Source organism: Copadichromis virginalis, linkage group LG3, assembly GCF_057382275.1.
Source record: "Copadichromis virginalis isolate Kocher_CV1m ecotype Utaka linkage group LG3, C_Virginalis_male_GT1.1, whole genome shotgun sequence".
In the NCBI taxonomy this organism is placed as follows: Eukaryota; Metazoa; Chordata; class Actinopteri; order Cichliformes; family Cichlidae; genus Copadichromis; species Copadichromis virginalis.
This window is the reverse complement of record NC_140620.1, coordinates 31,850,591-31,865,462: the sequence shown is the minus strand read 5'-3', so window position 1 is coordinate 31,865,462 and position 14,872 is coordinate 31,850,591. Positions and strand designations below refer to the sequence as shown.

Sequence of the window (14,872 nt, the reverse complement as noted above, 5' to 3'; positions counted from 1 at the left end):
ATATAGGAATATATATTTTTTATTAATAAACAGCACACAGTGGTTCCGCTCATCCGTCACTGCTTCGCTTTTTCGCTGATTTTTTTATTGCACCGTACAGCATTGCATTCTGCAGCCTGATTGACAAATCTGCTCTGTGTCGTGTCTCCTGCGCTTGCCAAATTTATCATGTTTGGTTTTGATAACCATCACGTTCAATAGAAAAAACAGCACAAAAACACCCATAACTGTGACCCTCATTCGGAAATAGACACCTGCACCGCGAGGGAAAAAGGTGCACGAAAGTGGTGGGCAGATGAAGACAAACCGCGGCATATTAATACTTTTACGTTTTGCAATCTACAAAGGTTTGCACTTTGGTCACAGTTCTCACAATTGATTCTCAATGTTCATGTGTGTGGGGGGAAAAAAGTGTATAAAGTGCGTGACCAGGGGCTAGTTATTCTGAGAACCCCTGCTGCAATAAATGAGGGACCACTGTCTACTCTACGATTATTATATTCAACCTGTTAACATTTAATACTGTATTGATAGAACCAACTGATTCTGAAGCAGAGCATCCCCAGTCCCTGAGCTCCTGCTGCTGCACCCACAGATATGTACAGCAAGCACTGATACCTTTTTAGTCGGTGGGATTGCCTGTGATCACGTTTACTAAATATCTAAAACCAATCTGATTATATCCTGTTTTTGCTTTTTTTCAATGTTGAAATTAAAATCTAGTAGCAGCCTTCTCATTTCTTTGTGTTTTGTGCTGTTTTACAGGCCCACAGGGGAGGACGGCTCCGAGGCAGATGAGGGACGGGTCCCAGGACGGTCCATCGGCGGTGGAGCTGGAGCCACACCAGTCTCCAATGGAGCATTTCCTCCTCAGCCTTGTTCCTGCTCTGGAGAGCAGCTGGTCCTTTTTATTCCTGTCTCTCTGTAAATTCTTATATTTTATATATTTATGTTTAATGTTTTTCTGTTTGAGACTTTTAATATTATTTCAAATAAATTTTTATAATGACTAATGTCTCAGTTCTACTACACAGCAAATGTTGGCACACGACTTGACACATGTAGAATTTATTTCATATTATACTAATGACAAAATATACTAATACAGTGGGATGCAAAAGTTTGGGCAACCTTGTTAATAGACATCATTTTCCTGTATAAATCGTTGGTTGTTACAATAAAAAATGTCAGTTAAATATCATACAGGAGACACACAGTGATATTTGAGAAGTGAAAAGAAGTTTACTGGATTTACAGAAAGTGTGCAATAATTGTTTAAACAAAATCAAGCAGGTGCATCAATTTGGGCACCACAAAAAAGAAATGAAATGAATATTTAGTGTATATCAATGTGTGTGTCTCCTATATGATATATGGGGTGCCTTTGTCTGGACGTGCTTCCCATCCAGAGCTCCACAGCACAGAGGAAAGTTCAGGCGCTCCTGGAATCCCTCTGTGATGGACCGCCAGTCTCCAGGTGAAGGCACAGCCATGAAATCGTCCACTAGACAGTCCCAGTTGGCCGTCGCTACCTGGGGGATGATCTGGCTCACCGTGGACACACCGACTCTGTAACTGAACGCTTGGTCGTGAAGGAGTCCGCGGTGACAAGGAACCTGGACAAAATTGTTCAAAATCAGTATTATGTGTACTGCAGTTACAAAATACATTATTCAAATTCCAAAATACTTTTGTGATGTCAGATTTAAATCACAAAACTTAAATCTTACATAAAACATTTTGTAATTATAAGGATAATTACAAAATGTATATTAGATAATATCTAAAACAGTTGTGTTTTGTTTTAACTTTAACATATCATAATTTGATTGGTAGCAACTTTCACAACTACAGTGTGCCAATCACTCATAATTCCTAAACATGTCAATCAGGTAAGAATGAAGTAAAACATTAATAGAAATAAACAGTTGTATGTTGACATGTAGCCCTTTCCTTGCTTAAATCATTAATATTTTTGAAAAATTAATCTGTGATAAGACATAGCTTATCAAGATAGAACCATGTAACTAAAGATGAACCAAACTGTTCACAGTTTTATCTAACTCTGTTTTAATAAAGGCTGGTGACCCCTGTTATAGTCTGACAGCTGCAGGGATTATATACAAATATTCAACTATCCCAGAATTAAACCAGGTCTAAATAAAAAGGAGTGAGTATCGCTGCAAAGGTTAACTCAGTGGTCCTAATGCTACAGTTTGATATCAGCAAACACCGAGCGCATACATTGATGTGACACCACAGCCATGCTATCATCGCAAACACTGATAACAGCATAAATCGAATTAAATCGGGACTTGATGAGACCTTCTGAGTATCACTAGAAATATTATAAACAGTCTCCATACCACAGTTTTCTTTCAGTAAACACCGACAGCATTCACTGTTAGCATAGCACATCCATGTTAGCAGTGTATAACTGGATGGTTTAGCATATTAGCACAGGTATCAATAAAGGACTACCGTATTAAACACTTTTACTAACCTCAGGCAGACGGACAGGCGCTCTGCAGGTGGGATTGAGCGCCTGTAGTTGGTGTCTAGGCGGGCGATGCTGGGACCGACGAGGGAAAGCAGGTCCTCAAACTGGCCGACGGTGATAGCGCTGGAATCGGCCGTCATCCAGGCGCAGCTCCTGGAGCAAATGGTGAAACTCACCAAACTACTCACGCCTCTGGAGGACCTGATGGACCCAGGTACGGCGAGGACGTCTTTTACGCTGCTGCTCTGCTCTCCACAGTACATAGAGAAGGGAGAGTCTCTCTTCAAGCGCTAGCTCGACAGCTGCCATCTTGCAAAGATGTCTGGCACAACTTCCTCCCACATTCCTCCCACATTTCCGGTTGACGCGCGATGGATTTTTCTTGGACACGCGTTGAGACGCGAATGTGCACGCGTCAAATTAGGGGCGTTTGGGGCGTTTTATTCGCGTCCATCGCGTTCGGTGTGAACACACCGTTAGACAGCAGCTGCCCCGCCCTGCTTAGTGCCCGAGCTCAGATCATACCAATTAGGGGGGATTTACGCACAGTTGTAAATTCCCACAGTGTGCACTATGTGCTTCGAATATTGTGTGTAATTTTTGTTTTATACAGTTGTCAGCCAGGCATCTAACTATGAAAAAATTACACTCCAAAAGACCCCGGGCTTCTGAAAAAACAACCCGGGCTTAAGCCCAGTAAGCCACCCCCCCCCCCTGCTCCGCCACTGCTTAAACTGCTAAAATTTTGTGGCAAATCGTCCTACTTTTGTTAATCTCAGCTCCAAAGTTGATGCTTTCTGTCTTGCAACCATAACCATTACAAATTCCTCAGTTTTATGTAAGTATGGATATCTACCATCATTTATCTTCCCTGCATATCTACTGTTTATGTTGGAGGGAAACAATGATGGAGTTTCTAGGTGCTCAAACACAGAGTGCTGTTAGTGTTGGTGTATAATGTGAAATTGGTCCACTTACATTTAATGAGCAAATGCTTAGATCAGGGGTGTCAAACTCAAATACACAGTGGGCCAAAATTCAAAACTGGAACAAAGTCGCGGGCCAACGTTAATATTTATTGAAATATATTTATTCCTCCAGATATAAGAATGAATCTTTTCTTATGGACTCAAACACGTTTTGCTGAAAAACTGAATATGGAACAAGCAAAGCTTAATACTAAACAATATATATATTAGCTGTATAATACCAGTAGGCCAGCTCTGATAGTAATTTGGTATGGCTTCGCGGGCCAAATGTAATTAGGCTGCGGGCCAAATTTGGCCCGCGGGCCAGAGTTTGACACCTATGGCTTAGATCATCCGTGTCCAGCGATGTGCAGTTGGCCTTTTGAAGGACTGCACTGGAGCACGTCTGTGGTGGGAGAAAAACACCCCTCTGCAGGAGCTCCCACATTTATGGGACTACTTTATGCTGCCTGATTTATGCTTAGCAATCATGCTTTTTTTTCTCCTTCAGGAACCACAGGGACAGATTGTGTAATGGAAACAAACTGTGTTAAGCTCTAAGTTGGTCCATAAAAGATGTCAGTTAAACAGAATTCTCATAAAAATATTTAACAAAATGTCATAACTCAACAAACTGATGTCCCCAAATGAGAAACAGCTCAACTTATATTGTAACTAAATAAAGTATTTTAAACATCACAGCTGAAAACCACAGAGACAATAACCGACCATGACACAAGAAGAAACCCCATTCCTCCCTGTGTGTTCACAACAGAAGGTTAAGCCCATTGTTTTGGCCTCTCCACTTAAACCAGCTCCAGCCTCACTCCAAACCACGAAGGACTGCAGCAGCAGCCAGGTAGCTCAAAGGGAACCAAAGGTAATTATTACATCATATACCTGTAGTGACAAACAATACAAACTAAATCCTGTACCATCATTTGTTATGTATGGGAAAGAACTAACCAAATTAAACCTTTGTGCTCTATATTTTTCTTCCTGTACACTTGTAAAACAATAACTGTATACAGACTGATAATACACCCGGCCTATCTATGTTATGATGCCATTATGCCGTTATGGGTAAACTGTGTCTAAAGGAATGTAAATTATTGAAGCAGGGAAGATAAACATCAGTGCTGCACTTATGGCGCCGCTCACATGGTTCATTTGTGCAGCATGACAGATTAAAAGGCACAATCAGCATGTACTGCTCCTGGTGTTGACTTCTAAAAATTACAAGCAGCAGAAAGGTATCGCAGGAGAGGCGACAAACTGCCTGTGTGCCTGACATAAACTACATGGATGGGAAAATTCACTGCTTTCCAAATGATTTCGCTGATTGCTGGGATGTGCACTGTCTTGCCAATCTTTTAAACAATGTCCTGGGAGGAGGTGTGGCCTTCCTTGAAAACCTGTACACGAGCAGTATTTCCCTCACTTATTGTTTGGCTCTGTCTCAAATAGAGCGTGACTCATCGTAGGACATTTTAGGATTTAGTGACGTCAACAGACACATCTATGTGTACATGAACTGGCTTTCAGTACAAGGTGACACATGAAAGTTTGACTAACAAGTTTAAGTCACGGTTGTTTGTTGTGAAACTCTAACAAGTCTAACTTTATTTAAGCTGAGCTAAAATTCATTATTGATATGAAGCTATTCATTCAATCATTCACAGCATTGCTTAAAGTAAAAACCATTCATGGGAGGTTTTGATGGCAGAGGGGCATGCTGGGAAATATTTTTCTTCTTTCTGACCTTTCACCCTTTGATTTGTCGAAGTCATAGCCATCAACCTGTTGTCTGGCTTTGTCTCCTTCTCCTGTTTGTTTCTTAAATCAGTTTTTCCAAATTTCCATTTGACTATTTCTTTTGTTTTGTTTTTGCAGGCTACTTTATTTATTTGTTTGTTTCATTTGTTATTTAAAAATAATATTGCCAGATTTCTGGAGAAGGGGCAAAGGGACACTCAGGAAGACATGAAAACATGACACAAACATTCAAATCTCAGATGTTTCTTAGCAGAAAAGCTGAAATTTATGTCCTATAAAACTCACAGCATCACAGCAGAGGTCGCATTGGTGTAGAAACCGCACGCACGCACGCACGCACGCACACACACACACACACACACACACACACACACACACACACACACACTTCAGTTATCCGATGAACGTCCCTCTGTCAGGGCTCCTCTCAGTGAAAGGTGTCGTCTCCAGGTCACTGGCAGGTCCTCCATCAGCGCCTCCAGGTGTGGATCCTGATCTGCAGGACTTCCTCCTCCAAACCAACCACACAGCAGAGAGCAGCAGAGAGCAGCAGGGTTATGAAGGCTGTGTTGACGATGGGAGTTTTCGTGTGTGTCTCTGCTTCACGTGGGGGCTGCAGAGAGACAAACATGAAATAATGTGAGACCCACTGCGCTGACTCAGCAGCTGTGATGTGCTTCAGTGTTTAGCAGAGGTGATGCTGGTGTTGGTGCTCCTCTCACTGACCGTCACTCTCACAGCTTCAGCGTGTGGTGTGAGCTCTCTCTTGTCTTAGGAGAGGCGTGTCCCTCTGGTCTCATGTTACAGTCTGTGAGGCTTAACATGAGTTTGAAACTTGGGTTATTTGGTTGTGTGTGGGTAATAAAGGAACTGTTTTAACCACTTCCAGAGGCCTGTGGTAAAAATTAGGACTACACTTGATATCATTTCAGGTCCTTTCTGCTTTGTTTTTTTATTGTTTGCTCTTTTTGGGTGCTCTCATTTCCACACCGCTGATTTTACAGAGACCATAATCAAGTGTTATTATGTCAGCGGGCTTTGAGGAAATAATTGTTGGCAATGCAAAGCTGGAGCATTTCTTGTCTCATAAAGCTCGTAAACTATGGTAACAGGGATTGTAACTAAAGGATTTATAAATAAAAAATAAAATAAAACATGACAAAAAAAGCGTATCACAGCAGAGGTCATGTTTGTAAAAAAAAAAAAAAAAATCAGCTCTGACTGATTTTGATAAGATCAGGGACGGGCAGAGTGTAACAGTTGGTGAAATGTTAGTATTTGACCACTAGGCTTAGCTCTTGTAATGATAATGTAATTAACGCATTTTATTTTGTATGTTTTATTTTTATGTTGAGCAGAAACATTTTCCTTTTTTTGCATACCGGATTGGTGTAAAGTCAATTTGATACAAGGAAAATAACCGGTTAATTTTTTGAGTATAAGGTAAGGGCAGAGGTCACTTCCTGTTTTGGGAAGTAAGGTCAGAGAAGCTGCTCATAGTGAATGTCAAAGAAGAAATAAATCCTAAGTTCCACTTACACCGGTTTGTCTACTTGCAGGCCAAAGTGTTATGTTTGTTTATATTTTGTGAATTTTATATTGTAATATGTTTTAATGCTGAAATATAATTTTCTTGTACATTTGTATTTGTACCTGTGTACGTTAAGAGAAGCACAGTAAACATCAGTAAAGAAGAACTCTCGTGTCTCTCGTGTATGTGTACAAGCCGGCATACAGAGAGACTTTCCAACACACTATTACTGAACAAGACTCACAGCTAAGTAATGAATGGCAAATGTTCACAGGACACTCACTGTTCACTTGACTGTGAGTCAAGTGCTTGACTCATAAGTAAAGATATCAAAGTTTCTTCATTTAATTTTTAAAACAAATATATATATATATATATATTTATTAATCATCATCATCACCAAATAATAATAATAATAATAATAATTATTATTATTAGTAGTAGTAGTAGTATTATTAATATTATTATTATTGTTAGTAGTAGTAGTATTAGACAGTGGGGTCATTTTAATTCATTTTTAATTTAACCTTTATTTAACCAGAAAGATCCCGCTGAGATTAAAAACCTATTTTCACAGGAGACCTGGCCAAGAAAGGCAGCAGTAAGTGTCTCACACTTGATTAAACACAGGCAGCAACAACACACATGCAAAAATAAAATGAAAAAAACAAAACATAAAATAAAATAAAATTCAATAATTCTCTCTTTGCATGGTGGTATGGCACCAGTTTGACTGAACAGTTTTATTGCTCCAGTCTCTTCATCTTCTGGTTCTCTCCTCAGTTTTCAGTCGCAAAGGAAAACAATCCCAGCTGTTAAAGCTGCTATTTTAAGGACTGTGATCCATGTCCAGTGAGAGGACTGTGATGGCTGCAGAGGGCAAGAAAATGGAAATCAGACATGTTAGTAAGTGGAAGTTTCAGTTTCAGTCCTGAATTCATTTGAACAGAAAACCAAAAATGGCACAGTTATGGTATGATGAGATGTATCTACGTGACCCCGAATTGCATTTCCAGAACATGTTTTAACTGTAGATCTGCCTGTGTTAGAGAGCCTAAAAGGCTGCTAATAAGAGGAGACGCTAATAATATAGTTATTTCCTTTTTCACTTCCTGTGGTTGTCTTTATGTGCCCTGGTTTACATATGAGTGGGGAGATTCATGGTCATGTGTGTCATATTATTGTCAACACACACAGTGAGCACAGTGACACATTTCAAATCCAGTGCATTTGTTACAATAAGGGATTATTACCTGTTATAACATTCTGTATCATTGTTTGGTATGGTAATATGTCTTTGAACAATAAGACCAGACTTAGTAATCTGGTTAAAGGGGCTGTTTCGATTTCAGGGAGGTCTCGGGTCCAGCATGTGGACTTACAGGCAGGTGCTGAGGAAGACGACCTGTGTCATGTTATGTTCAGACCATCCTCTCTAATGATTTTCAGCTGCTTCCCTCATGTCGTCAGTATAAAGTGCCTGCAGTGAAGACAAAGAGACATAGAGTGTCTTTTGTATTTGCTGCTATAATCATGGTTAATAACACTAAACCATAAGGGTTGTTGCCATTGCACTTTTTTGATGATAAAATTTGGTCTGTTCTCTCTGGGCTTTGTGTGTGTGTGTTGTGTTTGTTTGTTTTTGTCTCTCTGTATGGATAGAGATCAAATCAATTTCCCACTGGTGACAATAAAGTCACCATTGACCGTTGATTTTTTCTCTCCCCACATGTTCACAGCTATAGACTAAAGCACTTATGTTCTTAAAAATATATGAACAGCTCCCCCGTGTGGTTTGAAAAAGCACCTTGTCTGCTTCTAGTGGTCGGCAACACCCAAACTGCCCAGAAAACACTGGGAGCCGCCAATTTTTGAGATCTAAAATGAAGATAACGCTGCATATATTGTTTGATTGTTTTATGTTTAAGCTTTGTATAAACAACTATAATGTCCTGCTTATGAAATCCATGGAGTACTACAGAGAAAATTGCATTTAAATTATGTAATGAATGCATTTTGAACATTATGAACTCTTAAAAAATAATAACAACGAAGAAACACAATGAGTTAAGGCTAGCGCCAATCTCTCTCTTAAGTTAAATACTTATAATTTGTTGGCCCAAGTTACGTGGAGCCGCAGTATAAGGATGAAAGAGCTGCATGTGACTCGGGAGCTGTGGGTTGTCAACCTGTTATAGACTCAATTGTGGTTGTGGTTTGTGGTTTTCATTCAGTTCTGTGGACAAACTCATTTTGCTGCATAAATGAAATGATCTAATAATTGATTTGTGCTCTTGATTCTCTGTAGTTTGGCTTCATATTAATTTCTATCTATTGTAAAATGAATAATGTTCTAATAATATTCCTTCCTCCGTGAACATGACGACACATGTCTGTCCTGTAACAAAATGACTCAACTATGATGGAGCTAAAAAATACTGGAGTCTGGTTACAGCTGCAGATGTTTCACTCTGAGTGACTCTCAGATTCTTCATTTATTTTCATCTTTGGGAAGTAAAGGAGTTTTTGGTTTGGTTATACTTTAGTGTTTTACAGAAAACACACATGTAATTATGTAATGCTGCAAGTACACACTTTAGACTATTAAACTCATTTGTTCATGTAAAGAGAAGGACTGTATGTAGACTGAAGGCACCAAAGAAGACACTGGAGCAACCAAAGAGTTTATTTAGAGACAGAATGAGTAGAAATACAAAGGCAGATGGATAAAATGTAAAAGTCATGCAAACTAAAGATAAAATAAAAATCAAAGAAGAAATGACAGAATATAACGAGATATGACTGTCCTGTTAGAACACATTTCTTGTGATAATAAGTCTGAAAAACTTTAATGTTTCTAAGCTTCACACTTAACATCCCAAAGCACATTCAGAGTAAAGCTGGTACTTCTAACTTCACACCTGGATGTTTTTAGACACTGAAAATGAGAAATGTGTAACGGGTGGCAGCCACTGATGAGCTGAAGAGGAGGAGGAAGGTCCGTGTGAATGCATCGGGTGTGGATGTTGCACAGCACCACTGATTTCATCATCCAGTCCACAAAGTCGAGGAGCCAAAGATCCTCCTTTGTAAAGCTGACAGCAGCTCAGGTTTGTTGTGGTTTCTAAGGACAGAATTTCAGAGAACAGGAAACATATATTCAGTTAAACTCAGACACAAGTGGACACTGTGGTGTTCACATTTCATTGTCATGTGTAAAAGGGAGGGATGCTTACCGACGCAGGCGGTGGAGTGGATGTCCCGTTGACCGTTAGCCTCAAAACAGCTGCGCACCGTTTCCCTCCACCCTGGATGTAACAAAGATAATCTCCTCCGTCTTGCTTCTTAGCCCATGTTACGTTTGGGCAAAGGTCTCGTTCAGGGGACACAGAGACTCGGCCATCAGCACACGTGTTTCCTTGGTCTGTGGTGGAATTCTGCTTCCCGTTTTTCGCACACTGCACAGGAAACATAAATTTAGTTAAACTCAGACGTAAGTGGGACCTTTCAATGTCATGTGCAAAAAGGAGAGATGCTTACCGACGCAGGTGATGAAGTGGATGATCCGGACCTTGTGTTGTTAACCTTTAGCCTCACAATGGCTACACACCACCGTTTCTCTTCATATTGGATCTCACAAAAATAATCTCCCTCATCTTGCTTCTCAGCCCGTGTTATGTTTAAGCCAAAGTTACGGTCAGTTGATACAGACAGTTGGGCATCAGCAGACTTGTTTCCTTCGTCTGTGCTGCAATTCTGCTTCACCACATTTTTCCCATTTTTCACCCACAGCATAGATCTATTGCTGCAGGTAGGTTGACAGAAGCATGGGAGGATGGCATTTTGTCCCTCTGTGACTGTTACATTAAAGGGAACCAGAACAGCACACAGAGAGGTGGCCTTTAAGGAGGAGACCACGACAAAGAGTTGCAGAGGTCGGGCCATCCTGAGTCTCTGTCCTTCTGAGTGGAGCAGGGGAAGAATGGATTAATATAACCTAAAGAAAGTGATCCTCCTCTACGCACCAGCCCATCTTTACTGGCGTCTGATTGGCCATCAAATCCTTGAATGTAAAAAAAAAAAAATCAGCTGCATGAACATAGTCAACTTGAACATTGGGATGCAGTCAAAGCAGTGAAATGATTATCAGTCACTTTCCTGTGGTAAGTTTCAAATTTGGAGGCAAACGTCATCCTCAGCAGTAAAATTCCCTCCCGGCAATTACAACCTCAAAGCTGGACGGCCCACGCCGTTATCATCTCTTTCCACATCACACGATGTGCCAATGATCACTGTGTTATGTTTTTGTGCAGACTCAATTTCTTAAAAATATAAGTTATGATACTTTTTTCCCATAAGATCTAATACAGTTGCATTGAAGCTTCATTTTAAGACATGATTAAATCATGTTATCTATGGATCCATTGAGCAATTTTCTGCTACTTATCTGAGGCTGGACAGAGAAGCCTAAGCAGAGAAGACCCAACTCATCTGGAACAACACTGAAGCATTCCCAGGCCAATCAAAAGGAATAATTTCTCCAGAGTGTCCTGGGTCTTTCCTCGGGGCTCCTCCTGGTTTAACATGCCCAGAACACCTTACTTAGGAAGCCTCCGGGAGACATCCTATTCAGATGCCTGAATCCTCTGCTGACTGCTTTTGATGTGGAGGAGTATGGGGCTTGGAGTTCCTCTTGAATGAACCAGCCACCATGTGGAGAAAGCTCATTTTCCCCTCTTCTTTGATGAGACATTCAGCATCATCTGCAAAAAGCAGAGATAAGATCCTTAGACCGCCAATGTGGAAATCTATTGCTACTTAGCAATCCATAGAAATTCGAATCATAAAAGTTATCAACTGAAACAGTGAGAAAGGGCAAACCTGGAGAAGTGCAACAATCACCGGAATGAGTCCAACTTATTGCCAGGGGATAAAATTCTCAGTTGTACAGATGCAAAATGGCTCCTAGCTATGGACCAGATACCTCATGCCCTCTAAATCACCTCCTACTCCTCCAGAATGACAACTACATCTTTGGGAAAATTTTGTTCTGATGCTCCTGAAATTGAGGCAGGTATTCCTTAACCCAAAGTTTCTAGACATATCAAATACATGCTGCACTTTTTTCCAGCCACACCGACTGGGATGGTGGTTCTCATCTTTCCCAGACATGGTGTGCCAAAAAGATATCACACTCCTCAGCATGCCAGGGTATTTTAAGACCGCATACATTTGTTTTTTTTGAGAACAGTGAAGTGGAACATATAAAATACATAACCCCCAAACTGATGAAAACTAATCAACCATTCACTATATTTCAAAAATATTCTCTCACCCTTCCAAATCATTGAATCCAGGCCTTCCAGTCACTTGCATGGTGCATAAAATCAAGCGCCCGGCATGCAGACTGCTTCTACAAACAACATTTGTGAAAGAACAGGTTGCTCTCATTCAGCTCTTATTGTTATTATAACAACGTGGAAGTGTCTGGGAACGACAGTAACTGAGCCATAAAGTCATGGGCCACATTAAATCACAAAGCAGATGCCGATGTGCATAATGTACATAGTTCACCAACTTTTCTCATAGTCAGTCACTACAGACCTCCAAACTTCAGTGAACTTGAGACTAGCCTTACATCACCAAGTGCAATACAGAGCATTGGATGCAGTGGTGTAAAGTATGCCATCACTGGACTCTAGAGCAGTGGAGATATGTTTTCTGGATGAGTCTGTGTTTGGCCATTGCCAGGAGGTGATATTTCTCTGATTGCATTGTGCCAAGTGAGAAGTTTGGTGGGACTGCATTTCCCTCAGTTCCATTGAAAGAAACTCTAAATCCTTCAGCATACCAAGACATTATGGACATTTTCATGCCCCCAACTGTGTGGGAACAGTTTGGGGATGGCCCCTTCTCCCTCCAACATGACTGTGCACCTCTGGACAAAGATGAGTTTGGTGTGCAAGCCAGATCTTGATCAGTGTCTATCCTTCCTGAATAATGGTCAAAGAATTCACATAAACACATGTAAACTTCGTGGAAACCCTTCCCAGAAGAGATGAATCTGTTATCTGTGCAAAAGGTGGACCAGCATCATATTAAACCCTCTAGATTAGAAATGGGAGGTCAAGTTCAAATGAGTCAGACAAGCAAATGTGCTTTACTTGACTGTTTTTTTAATTAAACTTATTGGAAGAAGAAAAGACCCTAAGATGTATGTTTTTATTGTTATCGTAATGATGTCAAATGTTTAATTTGTGGTTTAGAAACCTGCCAAGTCATGAGAAGCTATACACTCTGGTGACCCCTTATTAGGAAAGTAATGATTTACAGGAACCTTTGTAGGCTATTGTATGGTATCTTTAATTGATAAATGTATGTTTCCTATATGATGAGGAATCCCAAATCTTCATGTTTTCCACTAGCAGCGTTTAACACAGCTTACATCTGTGGATGTCATGTGGAGGGAAATCTCGGTGTATGGTGGAAATTGAACGCTAAAGGATTTCAGCTCTACTATAATGACTACAGGCTGCTGTAAGCAGGTTGTAAGAAAAGCAGCAGCATTCCTTGGCTTTTTCCACTCAACGCCACTACCCTGTCATTCTGCCTCCGGTAATCACACAGGTCATAAAAAGACAAACCATGTTTATTGTTTTCTAGATTTACAGCCAAGCCCAAAGACTGTAAAGAGGTGCCAATATGTCCAGGAAGAGTTCATTTCCAAAAACATTACAGCACAAGGTGTTACCATAGTATTTGCATCAACACACAACTGGAATCTCCATGACTGCATTTGAATATACTTAAAATTGACCAATTACTCCATTTGTTTTATAGTTGTACATAATTTTTGCACATCTTCTCTGTAGCAGATAACCAGAACAGTCTTTGGAAGATTTTTAGAGCCATTCATTTAAAAATCCTTTTAGCTGTTTGAATGTTCTGGATGACTTTTAGAGGTTTTGCTTCTGCTTTCAATTTACAACTCATAACTTTGTTGGAGCATTTTCTCATTTTTAACAAGAGTAAAGCTCAAGATAAATGCAATGTCACATTTATAGAATACTGATGGGACTAGATACACACTGCACTGCTGTGCAGGCTCAATGGTTATCCTTTAACCACCTTGGTAGGTTTTGCCATTCAACATTAGGGATGGGTACCGATTCTGACATAAACGGTAGTAACCAGACTGAAAAGCAGCGCACATTTCGGTGCTTTATTTCGGGGCTTTTCCCTGACATGTCATACACTTTGGATTCTAGCCAAACATTTTACCTTTCCAAGGATAGTAGGCGGGCCCAGGTACGTATGTTCTTTTAGAGCAGAGCTGCAGATGAATGTTACTGACGATTACTAATATAATGGAAAACCAAAATACTTACCACTCAGCTGTGATGGGAATAACGGCGTTAGAAGTAACGGCATTACTAACGGTGTTACTTTTTTCAGTAACGAATATTCTAACTAATTACTCTTTCTTACAATGGCGTTACCGTTGCTAACAAGAAAATGCGGTTGTGGTCCCGTTACTGTTTTTCAACAAATAGACGGTTAAAGCTGTCTTCAGCTTACCGGGTCTTATATCAGTTGCACGAAAGTAGCTGTCTACATAAGTAAATAAGTAATAAGTAATCTGGGCGCTACGGCTTTAAGCAGCTGGGTGCTCACATGCAGTTTTGTCCACACATGTAAACGCTAAAAACGAAATTTTGGCCAATCAGAAGTCTAGAAGCCTGGGAGGGAAAGATTAAACAGGGTTTTGTAACCTCACAAAACCTTAAGTACTTATGAAAAGTTTTTCTATTTTTCTAAAAAAGGCAGCTTATTTTGTGTTACTTTCCAAGTGCCTTCATCATTTCAAATGTTATTAACTAAAGACAGTACTTTGGTTGGTGTAGACTCGCAACTTAGGAATGAACAAAATGGATACAGCATACATAATTTAATTTAAAAAATCGATTCAAAACCAGCGTCAGGAGTCGGATCGTGAGAGTGTCTGTGTTGAATGTAGAAGTCCACTCTGACGCCTCTGTCTTTCTAAATGGAGGAACAGTAACTGCATGTAGTGCTGTGTGATATGGAAAAAATATT

General features: G+C 40.2%; 1 long non-coding RNA gene across 1 annotated transcript; it reads right to left on the bottom strand.

Moving 5' to 3' along the window:
- Positions 1-9,440: 9,440 nt before the first annotated feature.
- Positions 9,441-10,222, bottom strand: LOC146714098 (uncharacterized). The gene is made up of 2 exons (XR_014919294.1): positions 10,012-10,222; positions 9,441-9,899 (listed from the first exon to the last, which is right to left on the bottom strand). It is a non-coding gene; the product is annotated as an uncharacterized LOC146714098 (long non-coding RNA).
- Positions 10,223-14,872: the final 4,650 nt, after the last annotated feature.